Raw genomic sequence first — 23,721 nt, forward strand, 5'->3', positions numbered from 1 at the left:
CATAAGATTAGTGCATAGGGCCTTAGGATTTTCTGAGTCTGTGAAGATTGCTTTGAAGGCCAAAGTGCATATCGCTGTATTCCAGGTGACATATCTTGCTCTCATTCATGAACTAAATATTATATGCCAACTTTGTAATGATGCATGCAGTGAATACACCTGAACAGTTCATTAATTGTTTGGTTAGAAGAAGCACATTAGGAAATGTATGTTATGGTATCAATATAATTTATTTTTTCTATTTCCCAAGAGAGTAAAATAAGAATATCACCTTCAGAGTCACTGCCACCACCATCATGGGTTCCAGAGGTGGACACAGACTGCCACTATGAGACTTGCGAGAAGGCGCCAAGTGCTACCCCTACTGTCCCAGGAGGGCACGGACAGCAGCTGCCCATATAAGACTGGTGAGCAGGCTCCAAGCCCTGCCCCAACCATCCCAGAAGCGAGCAAGGGCCGCTGCACCTGCACACCCCTATATCAAGGGGATAACAGCCAGCACATGCTGAGGAGAAAGCAAGCATCCAAACTAAAAGCAGCTCCTCAATTCCAGAAAAGATGGTGGAGTAGATGGATTTGACTTCACCTCCCCTCACAAAAACAGTAAAATCACAACTAACTGCTGAACAACCATCAACAAAAAAGACCGGAACCTACCAAAAAAGATGTTTTACATTTAAAAGACAGAAGAAGCCACGACGAGACGGTAGGAGGGGCACTTTCACAGCATAATCAAATTCCATACCTGCCATGTGGGCAACCCACAAACTGGAAAATAATTATATCACAGAGGTGTTCCCACAGGAGTGAGAGTCCTGAGCCCCATGTCAGATTCCCCAGCTGGAGGGTCTGACATCGGCAGAGGGACCCACCAAAGCACTTGGATGTGAAAGCCAGTGGGGCTTGAGTGCAGCAGCTGCACAGGACTAGGGGAAACAGAAACTCCACTCTTGAAGGGCACACACAAGGTTACACATACAATGGGACCAACACAAAGCAGTAACTCTATATTGTCAAAATGACTCTATTACCCAAGGCAACCTACAGATTCAGTGCAATCCCTATCAAATTATTGATGGCATTTTACAAAGAATTAGAACAAAAATTCTTAAAATTTGTATGGAAACATAAGAGATCCCAAATAGTCAAAGCAATACTGAAAGAAAAATGGAGCTGGAGGAATCAGGCTCCCTGACCTCAGACTATACCACAAAACTACAAAAATAAAAACAGCACAGTACTGATGCAAAAACAGAAATACAGATCAGTGGAAGAGGATAGAAAGCCCAGAAACAAACCCACACACCTATGGTCAATTGATCTAAGACAAAGGAGGCAAGAATATACAATGGAGAAGACAACCTCTTCAATAATGGTGCTGGGAAAACTGGAAAGCTACATGTAAAAGAATGAAATTAGAACATTCTCTAACACCACACACAAAAAGTAAACTCAAAATGGATTAAAGACCTAAATGTAACTCTGGACACTATAAAATTCTTAGAGGAAAACACAGACAGAACACTCTTTGACATAAATTGCAGCAAGATCTTTTTTGACCTACCTCCTACAGTAATGAAAATAAAAACAAAAATAAACAAATGGGACCTAATTAAACTTAAAAGCTTTTGGAAAGTAAAGGAAACCATAAATAAAATGAAAAGACAACATACAGAATGGGAGAAAATATCTATAAAGGAACAAGGGATTAATCTCCAAAATATAAAAAGAATTCATGTAGCTCAACATCAAAAAAAAAAAAAAACCCACTCAAAAAATGGGCAGAAGATCTAAATAGATATTTCTCCAAAGAAGATATACAGATGGCCAAAAAGCACATGAAAAAATGCTCAATATCGCTAATTATCAAAGAAATGCAAATCAAAACTACAATAAGGTATCACTTCACACAGGTCAGAATGGCCATCATCAAAAAGTCTACAAACAATAAATGCTGGAGAGAGTGTGGAGAAAAGGGAAACCTGCTACACTACTGGTGGGAATGTAAATTGATACAACCACTATGAAGAACAGTATGCAGGTTCCTTAACAAACAAAAATAGAGCTACTATATGATCCAGCAATCCCACTCCTGGGGATATATCTGGAGAAAAGATACATGTGCCCCAAAGTTCATTACAGCACTATTTACAACAGCTAAGACATGGAAACACCCAAAATATCTAAATATTCATTGACAGAGGAATGCATAAAGATGTGGTACATATATACAATGGAATATTACTCAGCCATTAAAAAAGAAAGAACTAATGCCATTTGCAGCAACATGGATGGACCTAGAGCTTAGCATAGTAAGTGAAGTAACTCAGACAAAGACAAACATATGGTATCACTTATACGTGAAACCTCATTTTTAAAAAATGATACAAATGAACTTATTTACAACACAGAAACAGATATCGAAAACAAACATATGGTTACCAAAGTGGAAATGTGGGGGGAGGGATAAATCAGGAGCTTTGGGATCATCATACACACACTACTACATATAGATAACCAATAAGGACCTACTGTATAGCACAGGGAATTCTACTTAATATTCTGTGATAACTTATATGTGATAAACCTATATGAGAAAAGAATCTGAAAAAGAATGAATACATGTATAACTTAATCAGTTTAATGTACACCTGAAACTAACACGACATTGTAAATCAACTATAATCCAATAAATTTTTTTTTAAATAATAAAAGATAAAATCTATTTCCTTTTGAAAGTCAAAAAAAGAGAATATCATCTTGGGTTTAACAAACACTACCTGAGTCATGATCAGAACACACGTTTATTTTTGCCTTCCAATGTCCCTTTTATTTATTTATTTTTTTATTTTTTTAATTTTTTTGTAAGGAAGATAGAGTTTATTCGAAAGAAGGGATGCTATAAAGACAGTGGGACAACTTTCTGGCAGACCAGGGAGAGCCAACACTCTGGTGGGCTTGCAGTCAACTTTTATAACCCCAAGACAAGGAAAATTCCTGCTGAGAAAATGGAGCTAATTGATTGGTCAGTGCACCAAAGGTGACAGGCATTGTTAGGTGATAGGCTAGGATTCTATATGGTGAATATCTTCCCTAATATGGGGTTGGCTGGCCCAAGTCATGAGTCAAAGTTTGCTATGGGGGTCGAGATAACTCCAGAATTTGGTTGCTGCGAGGGTTGGCTTAACTCTGGAATCTTGCCCTGTGACCTTGGTATAGGGCTCCACATTCCCCCCTCTTTTTATTTGTGGGCCAAATCTTTGGTCCCTTTACACCCTGCTCATGACTAACCAGCTGCCTATCCCTGTCTCGGACCACAGGGACTCAGGTCATGGGGGAAAGGGGCGATGACCACTCTCAGCTTCTTTCTGCTGGACAGAGGCATCGTGGGGTCCTGGGTCCCAATGCCCACTCTCTGTCAGGATGTACTTATGGAGGGAGATGAGAGCCTATGGAATGATAAGGCAATTCGTTCCAACGTAGTCTGTATGCCAAATGTCCTTTTTAAAATGTACTCAGTGGAGAGACATTTCCCATCACTAGGCAAAAATTCATCCCTGTTATTCTTCTGTTCACACTCAAGAAACAGACAGTTCTGAGATGGTTCAAGATGGCAGAGTAGAAGGACGTGTGCTCACTTGCTCTTGCAAGGGCACTGGAATTACAACTAACTGCTGAACAATCACTGACAGGGAGACACTGAAAGTAACCAAAAAAAGACACCCCACATACAGAGACAAAGGAGAAGCCACAATAAGACAGTAGGAGGGGTGCAACTGGGATAAAATCAAATGCCATAACCACTAGGTGGGCAACTCACAAACTAGAGAAAAGATATACCACAGAAGTCCACCGACTGCAGTGAGGGTTCTGAGCTCCATGTCAGGCTTCCCAAATTGGGGACCCAGCAATGGGAGGGGGAATCCCCATAGAATCAGACTTTAAAAGCCAGTGGGATTTGACTGCAGGACTTCCACAGGACTGGGGGAAACACAGACTCCACTCTTGGAGGGCACACAAAAAGTAATGTGCACATCAGGACCCAGGTGGAATGAGTGACCCCATAGGAGACTGAACCACACTTACCTGCTGGTGTTGGAGGGTCACCTGCAGAGGTGGGGGGCAGGTGTGGCTCACTGCAGGGATGGGGACGCTGGCAGCGGGGGTTCTGGGAAGTGCTCATTGGCATGAGCCCTCACTGAGTCCACCATTAGCCAGCCAAAGAACCTGTAGGCTCCAGTGTTTGGTCACCTCAGGCCAAACAACCAACAGGGTGGGAATGCAGCCCCACTCATCGGAAGACAAATGGATTAAAGTTTTACTGAGCTCCGCCTACCAAAGCAACACCAAGCCATACCCACCACCAGTCCCTCAAATCAAGAAGCATGCTCACAAGCCTCTTAGGTAGCATCATCCACCAGAGGGCAGACAGCAGTATCAAGAAGAACTATAATTCTGCAGCATGCAGAACAAAAACCACAGCCGCAAAAAAAGACAGAGAAAGTGAAAAGGCAGAGGACTTTGTACCAGATGAAGGAACAAGATAAAATCCCAGAAAAGCAACTAAAAGGAGTGGAGATAGACAACCTTCCAGAAAAAGAATTCAGAATAACAAGAGTGAAGATGATCCAGGACTTTGAAAAAAGACTGGATGCAAAGATCGAAAAGATGCAAGAAAAGTTTAATAAAGACCTAGAAGAACTAAAGAACAAACAAACAGAGATAAGCCATACAATACCCAAAATAAAAAATAGAGTTGAAGGAGCAAATAACAGAATAATTGAGGCAGAAGAATGGATAAGTGACCTGGAAGACAGAATGGTGAAAATCACTGATGCAGAAAAGAATAAAGAAAAAAGAATGAAAAGAAATGAAGACAGCCTAAGAGATCTCTGGGACAATATTAAATGCAACAACATTCGCATTACAGGAGTCCCAGAAGGAGAAGAGAGAGAGAAAGGACCTGAGAAAATATTGGAAGAGATTATAGTCAAAAACCTCCCTAACATGGGAAAGGAAATAGCCACCTAAGTCCAGGAAGCGCAGAGAGTCCCAAGCAGAATAAACCCAAAGAAAAACCTGTCATGACACACAGCAGTCAAATGAATAAAAATTAAAGACAAAGAAAAATTATTAAAAGCAACAAGGGAAAAAAACGACAAATAACATACAAGGGAATTTCCATAAGGGTAACAGCTGATTTCTCAGCAGAAACTCTGCAAGCCAGATGGGAGTGGCACAATACATTTAAAGTAATGAAAGGGAAGAACCTACAATGAAGAATACTCTACCCAGCATGGATCTCATCCAGATTCCACAGAGAAATCAAAAGCTTTACACACAAGCAAAAGCTAAGAGAATTCAGGACCACCAAACCAGCCCTACAACAAATGCTAAAGGAACTTCTCTAAGTGGGAAACCTAAGAGAAGAAAAGAACCTACAGAAACAAACCAAAACAATTAGGAAAATGGTAATAGGAACATACATATCGATAATCACCTTGAATGTAAATGGACTAAATGCACCAACCAAAAGACACAGACTGGCTGAATGGATATAAAAACAAGACTCATATATATGCTATCTATAAGAGACCCACATCAGACCTGGACACACATAGACTGAAAGTGAGGGGATGGAAAAAGATATTCCACACAAATGGAAAAAGAAAGCTGGAGTAGCAATACTCATATCAGATAAAATCGACTTTAAAATAAAAAATGTTGCAAGAGTCCTTTCTTGAAAGGACACTACATAATAATCAAGGGATCAATCCAAGAACAGGAGATAACAATTATAAACATATATGCACCCAATATAGGAGCACCTCAATACATAAGGCAAATGCTAACAACTATGAAAGAGGAAATGCAAGGCAGAAATAGAGACACAGGTGTAGAGAACAAACACATGGACACCAAGTGGGGAAAGTGGAGAGGCTTGGGGAGAGGATGAATTGGGAGATTGGGATACCAAATTGTACACTCTAAATATATGCTATTCAGTGTCTGTTAACTGTATCTCAATAAAAGTTCTAAAAAAAAAGAAAAAATAATCTTCCAACAAACAACAGTCCAGGACCAGATGGCTTCACAGGTGAATTCTATCAAACATTCAGAGCAGACTTAACACCCATCCTTCTCAAATTCTTCCAAAAAATTGCAGAGGAGGGAACACTCCCAAACTCATTCTACGAGGCCACCATCACCCTGATACCAAAAGCAGACAAAATAACTACAAAAAAGGAAAATCACAGACCGATATCACTGACGAATTTAGATGCAACAAGCCTCAACAAAATACTAGCAAAGAGAATACAACAACACATTAAAAAGATCACACACCATGATCAAGTGGGATTTATCCCAGGGATGCAAGGATTCTTCATTACACACAAATCAATCAATGTGATACACCATATTAACAAATTGAAAAATAAAACCATATGATCATCTCAACAGATGCAGAAAAAGCTTTTGACAAAATTCAACACCCATTTATGATAAAAACTCTCCACAAAGTGGGCACAGAGGGAACCTACCTCACACAATAAAGGCCACACACGATATACCCACAGCAAACATCATTCTTGATGGTGAAAAACTGAAATCATTCCCTCTAAGATTAGGAACAAAACAAGGATGTCCACTCTGGCTACTACCATTCAACATAGTTTTGGAAGTCCTTGCCACAGCAATCAGGAAAAAAAGAAATAAAAGGAATCCAAATTGGAAAAGAGGTAGTTAAACTGTCACTGTTTGCAGATGACATGATACTATATACAGAAAATCCTACTAAATATGCCACCAGAAAAGTACTTGAGCTAATCAATGAATTTGGTGAAGTTGCAGGATACAAAATTAACACACAGAAATCTCTTGCATTCCTATACACTAAGAACAAAAGATCAGAAAGAGAAATTAAGGAAACAATCCCATTCACCACTGCAACACAAAGGATAAAATACCTAGGAATAAACTTAACTAAGAAAACTATAAGATACTGATGAAAGAAATCAAACACAATACAAACAGATGGAGAGATATACCACGTTCTTGGATTGGAAGAATCAACATTGTGAAAATGATTATACTACACAAAGCAATCTACAGATTCAATGCAGTCCCTATCAAATTACCAATGGCATTTATTACAGAACTAGAATAAAAAATCCTAAAATTTGTATGGAGACACAAAAGACTCTGAAAAGCCAAAGCAATCTTGAGGAAAAAAAAAAAAAAAAAAAAACGGAGCTGAAGGAATCAGACATCCTGACTTCAGACTATACTACAAAGCTACAGTAATCAAGACAACATGGTACTGGCACAAAAACAGAAATATAGATCAATGGAACAGGATAGGAAGCCCAGATATAAACTATGGTCAACTAATCTATGACAAAGGAGGCAAGGACATACAACAGAGAAAAGACAGGCTCTTCAGTAAGTGGAGCTGGGAAAACTGGACAGCTACATGTAAGAGAATGAAATTAGAACAGTCCCTAACACCATACACAAAAATAAACTCAAAATGGATTAAAGACCTAAATGTAAGGCCAGACACTATAAAACTCCTAGAGGAAAACACAGGAAGAACACTCTCTGGCATAAATCACAGCAAGATCTTTTTTGACCCACCTCCTAGAGTAATGGAAATAAAAACAAAAATAAATAAGTGGGACCTAATGAAACAAAGCTTTTGCACAGCAAAGGAAACTATAAACAAGACTAAAAGACAACCTTCAGAATGAAAGAAATATCAGCAAACGAATCAACAGACAAAGGATTAATCTCCAAAATATATAAACAGTTCAATATCAAAGAGATAAACAACCCAATCAAAAAATGGGCAGAAGACCTAAATTGGCATTTCTCCAAAGAAGACTTACAGATGGCCAACAAACACATGAAAATCTGTTCAATCAACATCACTAATTATTAGAGAAATGCAAATCAAAACTACAATGAGGTATCACCTCATGCTGGTTAGAATGGACATCATCAGAAAATCTACAAACAATAAATGCTAGAGAGAGTGTGGAGAAAAGGAAACCCTCTTGCACTGTTAGTGGGAATGTAAACTGACACAGCCACCATGGAGAACAGTATGGAGGTTCCTTGAAAAACTGAAAATTGAATTACCATATGAGCCAGCAATCCCACTATTGGGCATATACCCAGAGAAAACCATAATTCAAAAAGACACATTCAGGGACTTCCCTGGTGGTGCAGTCATTAAGAATCTGCCTGCCAATGCAGGGGACACGGGTTCAATCCCTGGTTGGGGACGACCCCACATGCCACAGAGCAGCTAAGCCTGTGTGCCACAACCACTGAACCTGTGTTCTAGAGCCACAACTAACGAGCCCATGCACTGCTACTACTGAACCCTGCATGCTTAAAGCCCATGCTCCGCAACAAGAGAAGCCACCACAAGAAGAAGCCTGCGCACAGCAAGCAAGAGTGGCCCCCGCTCTCCGCAAGTACAGAATGCCTGTGCGCAGCAATGAAGACCCAGTGCAGCCAATAAAAATAAATAAATAAATAAATAAATAAAAAGGACCTATATTAAAAAAAAAAAAAAAAGACATGTGCACCCCAATGTTCATTGCAGCACTATTTACAATAGCCAGGTCATGGAAGCAATCTAAACATCCATCAACAGATGAATGGATAAAAAAGACATGGTACATATATACAATGGAATATTATTCAGCCGTAAAATGAATGAAATTGGGCCATTTGTAGATCATGGATGGACCTAGAGACTGTCATACAGAGTGAAGAAAGTCAGAAAGAGAAAAACAAATATCGTATATTAATGCATATATGTGGAACCTAGAAAAATGTTACAGATCAACTGGTTTGCAAGCCAGAAATAGAGACACAGATGTAGAGAACAAACATATGGACACTAAGAGGAGAAAGCAGCACAGGGGGTGGGGGGGAGTGTTGGGATGGGATGAATTGGGAGATTGGGATTGCCATATATACACTACTAATAACAAAAAAAAAATCAAATTGTTCACTTTAAATATATGTACTTTATTGTATGTCAATTATATGTCAATAAAAGTTCTTTAAAAAAAGACAGTGGGGCTTCCTAGGTGGCGCAGTGGTCGAGAATCCGCCTGCCAATGCAGGGGACACAGGTTTGATCCCTGCTCCAGGAAGATTTTACATGCCATGGAGCAACTATGCCCGTGTGCCACAACTACTCAGCCGGCGCTTTAGAGCCCGTGAGCCACAACTATTGAGCCCACGTGCTGCAACTACTGAAGCCCATGTGCCTAGAGCCCGTGCTCCACAACAAGAAAAGCCATGGCAATGAGGAGTCCGCGCACCACAATGAAGAGTAGCCCCCACTCACTGCAACTAAAAAGAAAGCCCATGCACAGCAAAAAAGACCCAACACAGCCAATAAAATAAATAAATTTATAAAATAAAAAAAGAGAGAATACAATGAATTACACACAACATGATATTCTAACAGCAAAATTCATTACAAGTAATAAACACTGTCTGAATGTTCATGGATCTATTGAATGAATGACAGTGGGAGTCTATAAAAATATTTACCAATTTTACTCAAGTCTGTATGGCACCAACGATGTTTATACATGTAGGAAACACAAAAGCAATATTAAGTATACTTTTTAATTTTAATCTATTATATTTATAAGTAATTACTAATAGGTCTATTGCAAAGAAAAATAACATTATTTGAACTTCACCTGTTTTGTTTTGATTAATGAGCCATGGAATATTAATTTCAGTGGTTATGAGTGTATCACACCCTACGATTCAGACAAAGTTCAATCAAATCGGGACATCAAGAACGTTTTCGGTTGTTCGTTTAGAACTTCAGTGTCATTCGGACCCAGACCACATCAACCATCATAAATTGCTCACCAGCATGCTTCAGGTAATATTCACACATACCTTGGTCCTGGCTGTGGACCCTGCAGTGCCTCGCAAACTGGCTGTCACCCTTCAGCGTGGTCTGGGAGCCCCTGGAGTACACAGAGTTAGACCCAAGGATGAGAGTGCTTTTGTAGAAGTCCAGCAATCCAGTAGAGTAGTTCCAGCATACTTCTGGAGGAAAAAAAAATATGAGTTTGGATGCACTGGAGAGGGTAAGCGGAACAGTCTGACTCTAGACAGCACAGATTAGTGTCAAATGGCCGATGATTTTTCACATGGGGAGAGTAAAAACATATGAATGAGGACTCAAATTGCCAGGTGAGATGCTGCCCAAGAGGCCCATTTCTTTTCCACCCCATCCAGAGAACTGAGTCATGAGCTGCACTACTCGAAGTAGGGAAGATGCTGCGAGTGGCAGAGAGGAGTCTCAGAGAGCATTAAAGGAATGTGGATACGGATCCTGTTTACTGCATTTTGGACTCCATCAAGAAGCCAGCCCAAGAGCCACTGGGGAAGGCTCATCTGTGGATCTTCCCAACTGGTCCATGCGCACCCCCAGTGCTCTGTGCAACTCACCCACACACACACCCTAAACTGTGTAGCCAGCTCCCTGTGCACACTCCTTTGGCAGATGGAGGCAAATAAGCTTTGGTAGATGGCTAGTGGGCACTGCAGAAAATCATCTGAAACTGCAGCCCAGGAAGCAACCACAAATTTGAGCATCACCACTGGGAAAGCAAAAGGGAGACTGTCAACAACCTGCCTGGTGTGTTGCAGGATGGAGAGAAGGCAGATAAGCATAAGAATTCTGCCTCAAGAGGAAGCAAGGAGTGAGAGTGAGGCAGGTGTATCCACGGAAGGACTGAGAAAGGCTCAGAATCCCTAGCAGGCAGTGGGAAGGCATTTCTTTCCTAAAGTCAGTCAGTAAAGACTGGAGGATGTGTCTGTTACTTCTAACTGAAGGTCAGCAACTGCAAGAACTACAAGAAACATACAAAAATCATGGCAACATGACACCAACAAGAGATGGCAATAATCTGCTAGTAACCGATCCCCAAAAGCATCCCTGATAAAGAATTCAAAATAGCTGGGTTTTTTCCCCTGTAATGAGAACTTCTAAGATCCACTCTCTTGGCAACTTTATTCAATATTAACTGAAGTCACCGTGCTGTACTGTTACATTCCCATTAGTTATTTATTTTACAACTAGAAGTTTGTTTGTTTCCTGTCCTTGCCCAGCCACTCGGTTGCACACGGTCAGAAGGGCCCAGCCAGCTGCTGCCCCGCCCCGCTGCCCCGCTTCTTAGGAGGCCAGCAAGGCAAGGACAGGCCTTTCCACTTCCCAGTGGCGGGGGTCCCGGCGGACTTCAACCAGCGGGCGCAGGAGCGGCGCCCCTGCAGAGCGCAGATGGGGGGCCGGTAGGAGGAACCCCCGCCCTGCCTCTGCGCCTTCCCCACACCCCGCAACCCGCCCCAGGGCGGCGGCGCAGGCACAGAGGTGCCCCCCAGCCCCGCGCGGAACAAGCCCGCACTCCAGCCCAGGTGGACCTGGCGCCTGAGCAAGACGCCAGGCAGCAGCGAGCCCGGCCTCATACCACGGGACCGAAGAGGCCGAAGTCGCGCCGACCTCGGATCCCCGAAGAGAGAGCGCAAGTGCCACTGCGCAGGCTACGAGAAAGTCTGGGGGCTGAGAACTCACACGGGCACCCACGGCCCTTCGCCGGCGGCTGGCAGATGTTCGCGCCTCCGGCGAGCTGGCGCGGCACCGCCTCAATGCGCACGCGCGAGACGTTGCGCGCCCCACCTGTGGGAAGCTCGCCAGGCGCCGCCGAGAGCCCGCTGGGCGAGCCCGCGCCGTCGCACCGCTCTTCAGCCGCGCGGGTCCGGCACCCCCTCCCTTTGCAACTACAGCCGCTTCGGGCCCAGCAGTACCACCTTCAGCGTCCCCAGCTCGCCCAGAGCGCCCTCTGCTCGGACTGCAGGCCGCTGGGGCCGGTTTCCTGCGGTAACACAGCCCCCGCCAGCGTCTTCTGCGAGCCCCGCGGCCCGCGCCTCTCATCCCGTGGGCCCTGCCCCCGTGTTACAGCCGCGAGCAGGTGCTCTCCCTCCTCGGGATTCCGTGTCTTTTCCTTCTCTAATGAGAAAGAAGAAGGAGAACATTATGAGGTCAACGGGAATGGAAACAATATTCTTCACCTCAGGTGTCAGAGTAAACTTGTAAAAACAACAGCGACAACTACAAAAACAAAACACCGTGCACAAATAGTACAGCAGACGTACCCACGAAGGTCAGAGTACCATTGAACCCTGATTTCTCAGGGATGGACAAGGAGACTCTCTCCCACCTTCCTGCTGCCTGATTCTGTAGGTAGACTGGCACGCTGGAGTTTCCTTTTGTTTCGAAAACACACTGAGGACAGCCAGCAGATCGCTGCAGGTGGAGCTTAGCGTCTGGCCCTCGGGTCAGTGGATTGGTCAGTTCGAAGCAGATGTGATCACTAACATTTGTGCTGTCAGGACAGATCCCTAAGCTGGGGCACCCTGCGTCTCCCTCTTCTCGACCACCCGTCCAGCCTCCAGCCTCCACGCTTGTGCCTGGCGTGGCTCAGAATGCAGAGTGTTCTGAGGGACAGGCCGCCTCAGAGGGATGCTTTAAACCATGGTGGGCTAAAGGAACACTCCCTCTGTCCAAGGGGACTGCAGAGGCATCTGCCCTCTGTGGCACCTTGCCTGTCTTCCTCTCTGGGGCCCCTTGGAGCACTGGAAACAAATATGCAAACTTGGGTTGGGTAGACAATTGTATGAGCTCATGTCCAATGTGTGACAAGTCCAGGCCACCCACCTGATCCTCAGCCTACTTGAGGTAAGTGTCAGCACAGGGACACCCGCTACTCTGAGTTCCTGCAAAAGGCAGATGGGGACCTTACGCTATCATTCCACATGGATGTTGCCCTCATGGTCACCACCCACCCCTCATCAGCGTCAAGTTGGAACTTGTGTCCCTAAGCCATGAGCACAGCCCTGTTCCTGACCCTCTAATTGTGTTCTGAATTACCCTCCCCTCCCCCTGCCATTTTTTGTTAGAGATTTACTTATTACGTGAGATACCTGGAGACATCTTAGGATGTCCCAAAAGAAGGTGAGAATTAATTACCTAGGGACCAATTTGCACAATGCTGAAAAAAGGGTCAGTTTTCAACAAAATGATGCTCAACAAATGTGATTCAGAAACAGGTGATAGCAGAGTTGTCAGATTGTGCCTGGATCTCAGTCATCTCAGTCTCCTGTAGGGGGAAAAGCAACAGGTTTCAGTACCTATATTTAGCCAGGGGGAGAATGATGTTGATCCATCCCACTGTGAACTGGGATCCAGGAAGCTGCAGGGAAAATGATCAAAGCAGGAAGGAGCAACATCTCAAATATGGGAGTTGTCTGGATTATTTGTTGACCAAAGTCACTTCTTGGAGAGGATAGAAACAAAGGGACCTGGAGGAGGGACTTCCTTTTATGATTGTCCACGTTGTCTCCATTACTATTCCATTTCCTTCAGGTCCCAAGGAGGCAGCAACTGGGTAGTTCACAATTTCCATCCAGGGTTGGAAAGGTGTGCAGAAAACAGAGTTTGGGAAGCTGTGAGTTCTTGCCAAGCATGGGCTGTGTCGTGAGGTCATTTAAATCCTTGAAAAGGAGCCTAAGAAGCTGAAAGAGGTTGTCTGAGGCCAAGAAAGTTGAGAGTGAGGTTCTCTCTGTTGGGAACACAGGCCCAACACTGTCAAGATGTCTGTTGTCCTCAGTAGACACCTAGCTTTTTTTTTTTTTTTTTCTATCCCAGAAAGTGCTTAGGAGATGCTCACTGTCAGTCTGAAGGAGATGGAGATTATGGAGTGAGCCAGTTTGAAAAACTACTTTCTTCATAGGCACTAGCCACCTTCCCTTCTGCGGGCAGATGATGGGGAGAAACTTGAGGTCTCACTAGGGGTGTCTGAAGTCAGAAGAAAAGGAGTCTATGCAGTGACCATGGAAGGCCCAGAAAGCTCAGGTGAGGGCATCTCTTCCCACACTGGGCTCCACAAATAAATAATGTTAATGAAATAAAGGAGGCTAAGAACAGGCAGAGGCATGATCTGCCAGATTTTCACACCCTCACCCATATGCACACATACATGCACACACACACCAACAGGTGATGAAATGATCTAGGGTTGGTTGCCCCACCCCAGGAGTATATCGGTTGGGCAGCATGACTGAAATTGTCATTTTGGTCTGGCATTGCTGTGGGGTGCAGAGTAGCAGAGGCCAGAGAGGTATGTGTGGTGGAGGGTCCTCAGTGGAGGCCACTGAGGACTCTGGCACCAGGATTTGGACTTTCAAATTTTAGACCTGGATAGTCTTTCCAGAAAGCTGTTTAACTGCATGAGCCCCTCCAAATATTGTGCATAGGGGTCTTGTTCTTGGTCATGAGAGAATTCCATCACAGACACAGCTGGAGGGGATATATCCAACTCCAAAAACATTGCATTTTCAGCCCTGTGGCTGGGGTGGGACCCCATTGCCATGGTAACTGAGTGTGCTAGCTGATAGACCTCTTGTAGTCCACTGCAGACATGGGCTGCTGCTTCTTTTGGCTGTTATTAAATCCAGCTGGCACAAGTGGCAGGACCTTCTACTGCTCCTCCTCACAGTCCAGGAAAAGCTGGTTTAAGATCTTGTTCTTCTCCTCAGGGGAGATGAAGTTCTCAATGATTAGGTATTTGAACTTGAGCTCCCAGGTCTCTGCCTTCTCCAGGTCCTGCTACATACAGATATAGTCATCGTGCTGATCCTGGATCTCTGCCTTCACTGCCTGCTGCTTGACATGGAGCTTCTTGAGTTTCTTGGGTTTGACTTCCACGTCCTGCTGCAGGGATGTGTGGGTGCCCTGGAACTACGTGGTCTCCTCATCTCAGATCATCACCTCCTGCTGTATTTCCTGCTTATGGCATCTCTGCTCGTCAGTCTCCTTACTCTTCAGTTTCAATATCTTCTACTGTTCTTTGGTGTGATCCACGATGTTCTTGCCCCAGTGGACAAGCTTGCTCTCCATGGCCTTGTACTTGACTGCAAGCAGCTGTGTGGCCTGCTGTTCCTGCTGTAGTTCTTCCAGCATCTTCTCCTTCATCTCCAGCAGCTTCTGCTTCTCCTCGCTCACCAGGCTGCAGTCATCCTGGATGGTCACCTTCTCTTCCTCTGGCCACTACTTCTGCACCTGCAGGTAATTATCCATGTTTTTAATCCAAGACTAGCTCCAGGTGTCTGGGGCAGGTGTTGGCTGCTGTTGTTGTTATCCTCCTCTTTGGCCTCCCAGACCTTGATTACTGGCCCTTTGTGGTACCCCACCAGGGCTAATGTGCTGCTTTTTATGCTGCTGTTTTTTATGCTGTTGCTCTTTACGCAGCTGCTCTTCCTCCAGAGCCACTTTCCAGAATCTCCTTCTTCAGATGAGACTTCAGGTGGGTGGTCTCCTGGAATTCTTTTAGCAGTGTGTCCTTGGGGTCCTTGTGCACTCAGGGCTTGTTCTTGATGTTCTTGGCTCAGCTGGCAAAGCGCGGGTTGGAGAGGCTCTCGCCATAGCCAGTAAGAAGCTGGTGCCTGTGTGGCCACCACGATGACCTTATCATTGCCCCCAGGAGAGTCCTGCAGCAACCAGGTCAGCTTGGAGTCCTAGTGGGGGATGTGTGTGCTCCTGCTGCCCGCCAGGACAGTGATTACATTGCCCAGGGCAGACAGAGAGAGGTTGATTTTGGAGGCTTCTTTATGCTTTTCTCTACCACCACCTCCACCTCCACCGCCACGACTACCCGTGGACTGTGTGACTGTCCCCTCAGCTGTGTAGAGGTCTGCTTTGTTCTGTCTCTTGCTACTGGCCAGATCCACGAGGTTGAGCTTTTCCAAACAGATGTGGTCCTAGCCATCAAAGCCACACTCATTGTACTCCATGGTGATAAAGAAGGTGGAGTGGGAGCAAGAGCTGACTTCAGTCATGTGTGTGTTGCCCATGACGTGAATCTGTTCCATAGGGTCACCATATGCTTAATCTCCTTGACATTCTTGGTGACGAAGGAGGAGAGTTCCTTGATGTAGATGCCTCAGGGCTCTCCATTGGCTCTAGCCTCTTGCTGAGTTCCTTGGAGAGTAGGTCTCAAATCTCCTCCTGGTAGATCTCCAAGTAGGAGGCCTGAACCAGCACTGCTAGAAGTGAGTGACATGCTAGAAATGAGTGAAGAGTTGCTCAGAGTATTGGGGATGACCTGATACAGCTTGAGCTCTACCCAGGTCCTACATGATATAAGTCATAACAGTGCCTATCTGGCCATAAGCAAACACCATTACCACTGAAACCCTGAAACATTGAGTCTGTCAGGGACCTCACATGTTCATCATATGTCTGTCTGTTTGGAGCTGGCATCATATATGGTATTAAAGTTGAAAGTCCTGGGCAGGTATCCTGGAGCAATGCAGGGGTTCCACAGGGTCACCTGGTCCAGTTTTATATCCACGGTCAGGATTTAATAGTGAATAGCAGTCTCCTCTTTCTGGCTGATGGGGTGACACTGGGCCATCACCTTCAGGGCCTTGCTGGCCTTGGTTTTACTGGCCATCTTGCTGCTCTGACCTTTAACCACTATCCCCCCAGCCACACCACAGCCTGGGTGGTCCTACTGTCCTCTCTAGGTCTGAATCAGTGGGGCTGAGCAGCCCCCATATGCCACTCTTCAATTTGTGTACAGCCTCCTGGCATGGGGATTCTGGGAGGTGGCCCTGCTGGTGCTACAATCTGAGCCTCCACAGCTCTCTAGTCCTTGAAGAATTAGGCAGAATCCCTGGAAGCCACAGGAGCTATGCATGTGCAATGCCCAGAACCCACCTCATGCTGGGGCAGAGACAATGCTGCCGTACATAGCTATGGAAACAGTGAGATAAAAGAAGAGAAAAATGGAGTGGGGATGTGTAATAGATCTGTCTTCTCCGCCTCCCTGCTCCTCCCTAGGGACCTATAGTGGGGGCTGCTGATCCTGGACAGCTGGGGGTCTCACTCTTCACAAGGGCAGAGGCTCACATGGAGTCCTCCCCCAAGGTGGGGGAATCATTCATTGCAGCCAGCATGGCTGCTGCTACCACTGCCTCCACTTTATCTGTCACCAACCCTGGAAAATGAGAGAGAAAAAGAGAAAGGGATGGGGCAGAGAAGAGCAGCAAGAATAAAAAGTTCCCTAAGATCTTTTAAAGAAGTTCAGTGAGCTACAAGAAAACACACACACAAAAATTTAATGAAATCAGGAAAAGAATACACAAACAAAAGAGAGCTTTAACAAAGAGGTAGGTATACTAAAAAGAACCAAACAGAATTCTAAAATGGAAGAATACAATGAATGAACTGAAAAATGCAATAGAAAGCATCAATAGTAGAATGGATCAAGGAGAAAATAGCATATGTGAAGTAGAGGAAAAGACCTTTGAAATTAACTAGCCAGAGGAAAATAGAGAAGAACAAGAAAGAGTGAAAAAAGCCAGTTATATATGGAATATCATCAAGAGAAACAATCTGTGACTTATTGCAGTCCCAGAAGGGGAAGAGAGAGAAAAGGAGCAGAAAGCTCATTTAAAGAAATAATGGCCAATAACTTCCCAAATCTGGGGAGAGTTTTGGACATCCAATTTCATGAAGCTCATAGGCCTCCAAACAAATTCAATGAGACATTTTCCAGGATACTTTGTAATACAGCTGTCAAAAGGCAAAGCCAAAGAAAGATTCTTAAAACCAACAAGAAAGAAGCATGTAATTTATACTGGAACCCACTTACGGCTGTCAGCAATTTTTCAGCAGAAACATCACAGGCCAGGAGAGAATAAGGATCATATATTCAAAATGCTGAAAGATAGACAAAACAAAACAACAACAACAACAACAAAAAAAACCCTGCCAACCAAGAATGCTTATCTGGTAAAACTGACCATTAGAAATGAAGAAGAGATAAAGACTTTCCTGAACAAAAGCTGGGGAATTTCATCACCACTAGATCTGCCTTATGAAAAGTGTTGAAAGGAGTTCTTCAAGCTGAAATGAAAGGAGGCTAATTAGCAGCATGAAAACATGTAAAAATATACAACACACTAGTAGAGTTAAGTACATAGTCAAATTCAGCATATTCTAATACTGTAACATAGTAGTATGTTAACCACTTAACTCTAGTGCAGGTATCCCCTGCTATTCAAAAGTTTGCTTTATGAAACTTCACTTTTATGAAAGATCTGCATCAGTACCTATTTTCTCTAAGCAAAAGAAATACAAAGAGTTTCTTCTCTTTAATGAAAAAAAAAGTAATTGCTTCTTCACTTTACACCATTTCAACTTACAAAAGTTTTCACAGGAACACTACTTTTGGATGGGGGGAAACCTATATAAAGATTAAAGGACAAAATTATTAAAAATAACTATAGCTACTATAATTTCTTAATAAATATACAACATAAAAATAGGTAAATTGTGAAAGCCAAAAGCATAAAAGAGGGGGACTAAAAGGGTAGAATTTTTGTATGTGATCAAAGTTAAGTTGTTAGCATAAAACGGACAGTTATATCTGTGTGATGTTTTGTGTAAGCCTCATGGTAATCACAAAGGAAAAACCTACAGTCAATTTGCAAAAGATAAAGAGAAAGGAATCTAACCATACCACTACAGAAAATCATCAGTTCACAAAGGAATCCAGCAAGAGAGGAAGAAATTAACAAGAAAATTAGAAAAGAGCTAGAACATAATTAATAAGATGTTGTTGGTAAGTCATTCCCTATTAATAATTACTCTAAATATAAATGAATTGAGTTCTCCAATCAAAAGGATAGGGTGGCTGAATGGATAAAAAAAACAATACCCAACTGTATCCTGCCTACAAAAGACTCACTTCCACTTCAAGGAATCATAGGCTAAAAATGAAGGAATGGAAAAAACTATTCAATGTGAGTGGAAATCAAACATTAAATCCTTTTTAAACCATATATATATATATATATATATTTGCAATAAAACTTTTATGGTCTTTTAAATTTTAATTGCTTATCAAATAGTAGGGTTATGAGCCACATCTTTTATCATAAAAATGTTTTCTAATGTAATAACGTTTTGTTTAAAAAATACAACAAAAACAAAACCTACCATTGTCAATGAAAACACACTTGAAATAGATAATACACATGCTTTTAAATCACATGACAATTATACCTTCTTCTATAGTATATAACTATGAACAAAAACATTAATTAGGTGCCTCTGTAAGACACTGTGAAAACTACTGGGTTTAGATATAGCTACAAAATGTTAAACCATATTGGTAGTTTCCAACTTACACTTCATTATTTCTTTGTTCCCTTCATAAAATAATTGCCCAGAAACAACTGTCTGATTTTCCTCACTGCTATTCTAAGTAAATGTCTCTGTCAACTCCAATGATAGAATTTGTTTTGCCCAATTGAAGGATTCTTAAAGAATATGAATCTAGCTGTTTCTAAGCAATGTGGAAGAGTTTCATTTTACCCTGTGGTTCATTGTAAGTATGCCATTAACACTTCTGTGCAGTTTTGTCTTCCTCATCTCCATTATGTATTTCAGAACAAAACAAAGCAAACAGCAAAATAAACAGACAGCAAAAAAGTAAACCATATGCTTGTGTTGAGAACCTGAAAGGAATTAAGGAATTGACTGGTCGTATGCAGCTGGTCTAAAGCTACAGGATACGCAAAGAAGGGAAAACATGATCATGCGCAATGGCAAGTTTTGTGTTATGGAGAGAGTAGAATGATTTACTATATAAGGGGGCTTAGTAACAAGGTACTGCAAAATTAGAAATACTAGTAGAATAAGCTGGCATTATTATGTACCTGGCCAGGAGACTGCTAAATACCCTAATCCTGCTCTCAGCCTTTCAGCCTCCTTTATGTTACATAAGAAAATACATGCACAATGTAAAAGGTTAAAGCCAGCTGAACAAGACAGAGTAACAATTACTGGCCATGATTTTGGTGGCAAACTTCAGTGGAGAATGTCTTTACCTCAATTATATAAGCCCGAATGGTGTGTAATTAGAAATACTGAAGTTCTCTTTTATCTAAGTGCAAAATGGAGTCTCAAATTATAAGAATTTGAGAGATGGACAAAAAATAAATATCCATTTTACCTGTCCAAGTGTGTAATCAATAAAGAGCCATACACAGAAATCAAGCAGATGGCATTAGTTCTTCAACCAAGTGGATATGCTCACATCCTATGCATTTTTGAAAAAGGCAAGAGGGGTAGTGGCTGAGTGAGGGGTGCTTCTTCAATTCCTTGTCCCAAGAGTGGGTTTTCAATTATTATCTTCTCCCCTCAGGGTTGGCCATATATTTATTATTCAAGGACTTTTCAAAAAGCTAATTACATATTTGGTTTCTTTCAGACAAGAAGTAAATGAAGGGAAATAGAAAATAGATGCTAAGAAAAGCAACACTGAGTGCAAAGAAATCAAAACTTACCAATTGCAATAAACAGGTAAAACATTTGAACAAGAATGGAATCAAGGAAACTCTGCCCAAGAATTTGTACCAGACGCATATATTTGCATAATTGCTCTATTAAAACCTCAAGAAACTCATAATTCTATTTCTATTCAAATTCTTCTTCAGAATAGAGAATGAAGGATAGCTTTAAATTATTTTAATGTAAATTCAGGGTATCATTAATAAGAAAAACTGACATATACAAAAGTTAATTTCTAATATAAATACTAGTACCAAACTCCTAAAATAAAATATTAGCAAGTACAATCCATTGGTGAATTAAAAGAATAACACATCACAAACAAATGAGCTCATTAAAGTACTGAAAATAGGTTTCAGTATTAGAAAATGTATGAGTTTAATCCAGAAATAAAACCCACAATATTTATTCATAGTTTTTAACGATGACATTTGATACAATAAAAAAATCTATTCCAAATAATATTTCTTAAAGAAAACTTCTTTTACATGATAAATTGATAGTATAAAATTTTAAAAGTCTGCATGCTAAAATTATTTTTAAAAGGCAAAATATTTTCTATATATAATGGTAAAGGGGCAAATTTTTTTATATCTTAACTTAGATTACCTAGAAAATAGAACCTGAGACAAAAATATAATGTGCTAACACTTTGTTAAGAGAAAGGTTACAGCTTCAGGGAAGTAGTTGTGAAGGACAAAAGGGAGTGAGGAAGGAAAGGAGGGAGAACAAAGAGAAGTGGGTATAATACTAAACCGTCTGCAGTTTATTAAAAATTACATTGTATTTATAGGTCTAGTGATCTGTTCAGGGAGGTCATATGAACTACTGTGTTTCAAGTGATTTCTTTCTTTAAAAAAAAAAACTATTCTAATGATTTGAGATGTTGCCTTAATTATACCCTTAATTTTTATATATATTTTCATTAGTTTCTGTTTTTTATTGTGTTTTATGGACCTGTCTGCCTATTTGTGTGGTACTTGCACACTTTTAATTACTAGTTTGTTCTTGGATATATTTGGGCTAGTCCACTATTTTTTCCCATATGAATGTTAGCATGGATTGTCTAATTCCATTTTCTTAAGTTTGTATTTTTTTAGGATCATATTCATTTTGGAAAATAAATAATGAAGATCCGAATCTTTATGATATTTTATTTGTCTGACAGACTGTCGTGAAAATGCTGTATGACATTTCTTCTCTATTTTTGGTTGTTTAAAACAAAAATCATGTAGTCTCAGGATTCTTGTTAAATGATTTCAAACTAGGCTTGCTTTGTGTGGCACTATTCATGAAATCAACTATGGCTTGTTTGGGGCAACTCTCCTCATTCTCCTTAGATAACAGTATAACCAGGTGCTATGGTCTGAATGTTTCTGTCCCTCTGAAATTCAGATGGTGAAATTCTAACCCCTAGCTGGTGGTATTAGTAGGTGATTAGGTCATGAGTGTGGATCCCTCATGAATGAGATTAGTGCCCTTACAAAATAGGCCCAAGAAATCTCCCTCAGCCCTTCCACCATGTGGGGGCTTAGCAAGTAGATGGCTATCTATGAACTAGGATGGCAGTTTTCATCAGTCATTCAATCTGTTAGTGGCTTGCTCTTGGATTTCCCACCCTGCAGAACAGAGATACAAGTTTCTGTTATTTATAAGCCACCTAGCTTATAGTATTCTGTTACAGAAGCCCAAACAGACCAATACACTGCCTATTCATGGGCAGTGGCATGAAGTACAGTAAAGCAAGTATAAACATGTAAGATCACTTAATTTCTAGGATTGGAACTAGCATACTGTCACTTCCAGATATGTGACATTGGCCAAAGCAAGTCATAGTCAAGCTAGAAGTCAAAAGGCAGGAAAGTACATTATGACCACTTTGAGGCCATTGTGTGAATGCAGGAATAATTAAATGTTGGATCAAAACATTCAATACCCCACAGTCTGCCTCCTTGGTTTCAATTATTCATGTCATTCCTGCATGTCAAACATAGTCACCACCATTCCATAACTACCATGTGTCTCATATAAACATGGCATCAAGTTTGAAATCTAAGATATTGTGATTCACATTGGGTGGAATGCAATTTCTCTTGGTCCATACACATATGAAGTAAAAAAATTATCTGTACTACACATAACCTATATAAAATGGTGAACAGGGAGAGGATACACACACAATACACACTCTCATTTTACAAAGGAACAATCAGAGACTCATAGCAGTCACTACTCTATATTAATTTTGAAACACTAGGCAATTGATGCCGCGTACCCAGACTCTTGGGTGGTGGATATTTTGCTTAGCCATTCAATTCTAATTCCTAGGATTGCTTCCCAGATCCACATTTTTAAGGCTCTTGGCTTCACATCATGGAAAAAAATTTTCCTTTTCTGTCATCTTACATGGCCACTTCTAAAGAATGCATTATTGTATGTGTGTGTGTGTGTCTGTGTGTGTCTGTGTGTTGGTGGCTCCCATCATCCCCTAATTCCTGATAGTTGAAATTTTGGGGCCCAGGCCAAGCATTTTTTGTTTTGGGGTCTAGATTGAAAGTGCTTTGCTTTTAAAATTTTTTCTGAAATTTTGTAGGGTTTTATGTGTCTTGGCATACCCAGTTCTGTGCTAAAAGCCACACACACAATTTTTAAAAATGCATCTTTTTGTTGGACTTAATTATTAGTAGTCTGATAATATTATGCTGCTTTGGGACTTTTTTTAGGAGGCCTGTTGCCCCTCTAAAAGAAGAAAAAGATCATTCTTCTTAAACTTGTGTCTAGCCAGAAATTATTCCTATCATAGTGTGCTTAGAGAGGACAAGAGATATATGGTCAAAGTAAGTCACTAGTTAATGTTACTAACATTTCCAATCACAATGTTAAAGGAGTGAAAAAGAACCCTACGTTCATGATGAGGTCATGGCATGGACATGAATTAAATGAAAGCTAAAGAATTGGTGCCAATAATTGCATAAATCATAAAATCCCCCCAAAGTGCAGTAACTTTCCAGTTTGCTCAATTATTCACAGTCCTTTATGAGTTCATTAAAATTTTATTTTTAAAAACATTACACATTTCTTTTTGGTTTTATCCCTAGATATTTTAACTTCTCATTGCTATTTTGCTCTCTTCTATCCATTGTTGATATGAATGAAAGTTGTTGGTTTTTAATATTAATATAACATATCCTGCCTTTTATGCTACCTTTAAGGAGTTCCTCTTCTAGTAATTTTCAGTTTATTGTCTTGGG

The 23,721-nt window shown here is 41.6% G+C and overlaps 1 pseudogene; it reads right to left on the reverse strand.

Moving 5' to 3' along the window:
• Positions 1–13,148: 13,148 nt before the first annotated feature.
• On the reverse strand, positions 13,149–16,562 carry LOC130848413 (kinesin-like protein KIF3C; annotated as a pseudogene).
• Between the last annotated feature and the right edge of the window lie 7,159 nt (positions 16,563–23,721).

This window comes from Hippopotamus amphibius, chromosome 3 (assembly GCF_030028045.1).
Source record: "Hippopotamus amphibius kiboko isolate mHipAmp2 chromosome 3, mHipAmp2.hap2, whole genome shotgun sequence".
NCBI lineage: Eukaryota > Metazoa > Chordata > Mammalia > Artiodactyla > Hippopotamidae > Hippopotamus > Hippopotamus amphibius.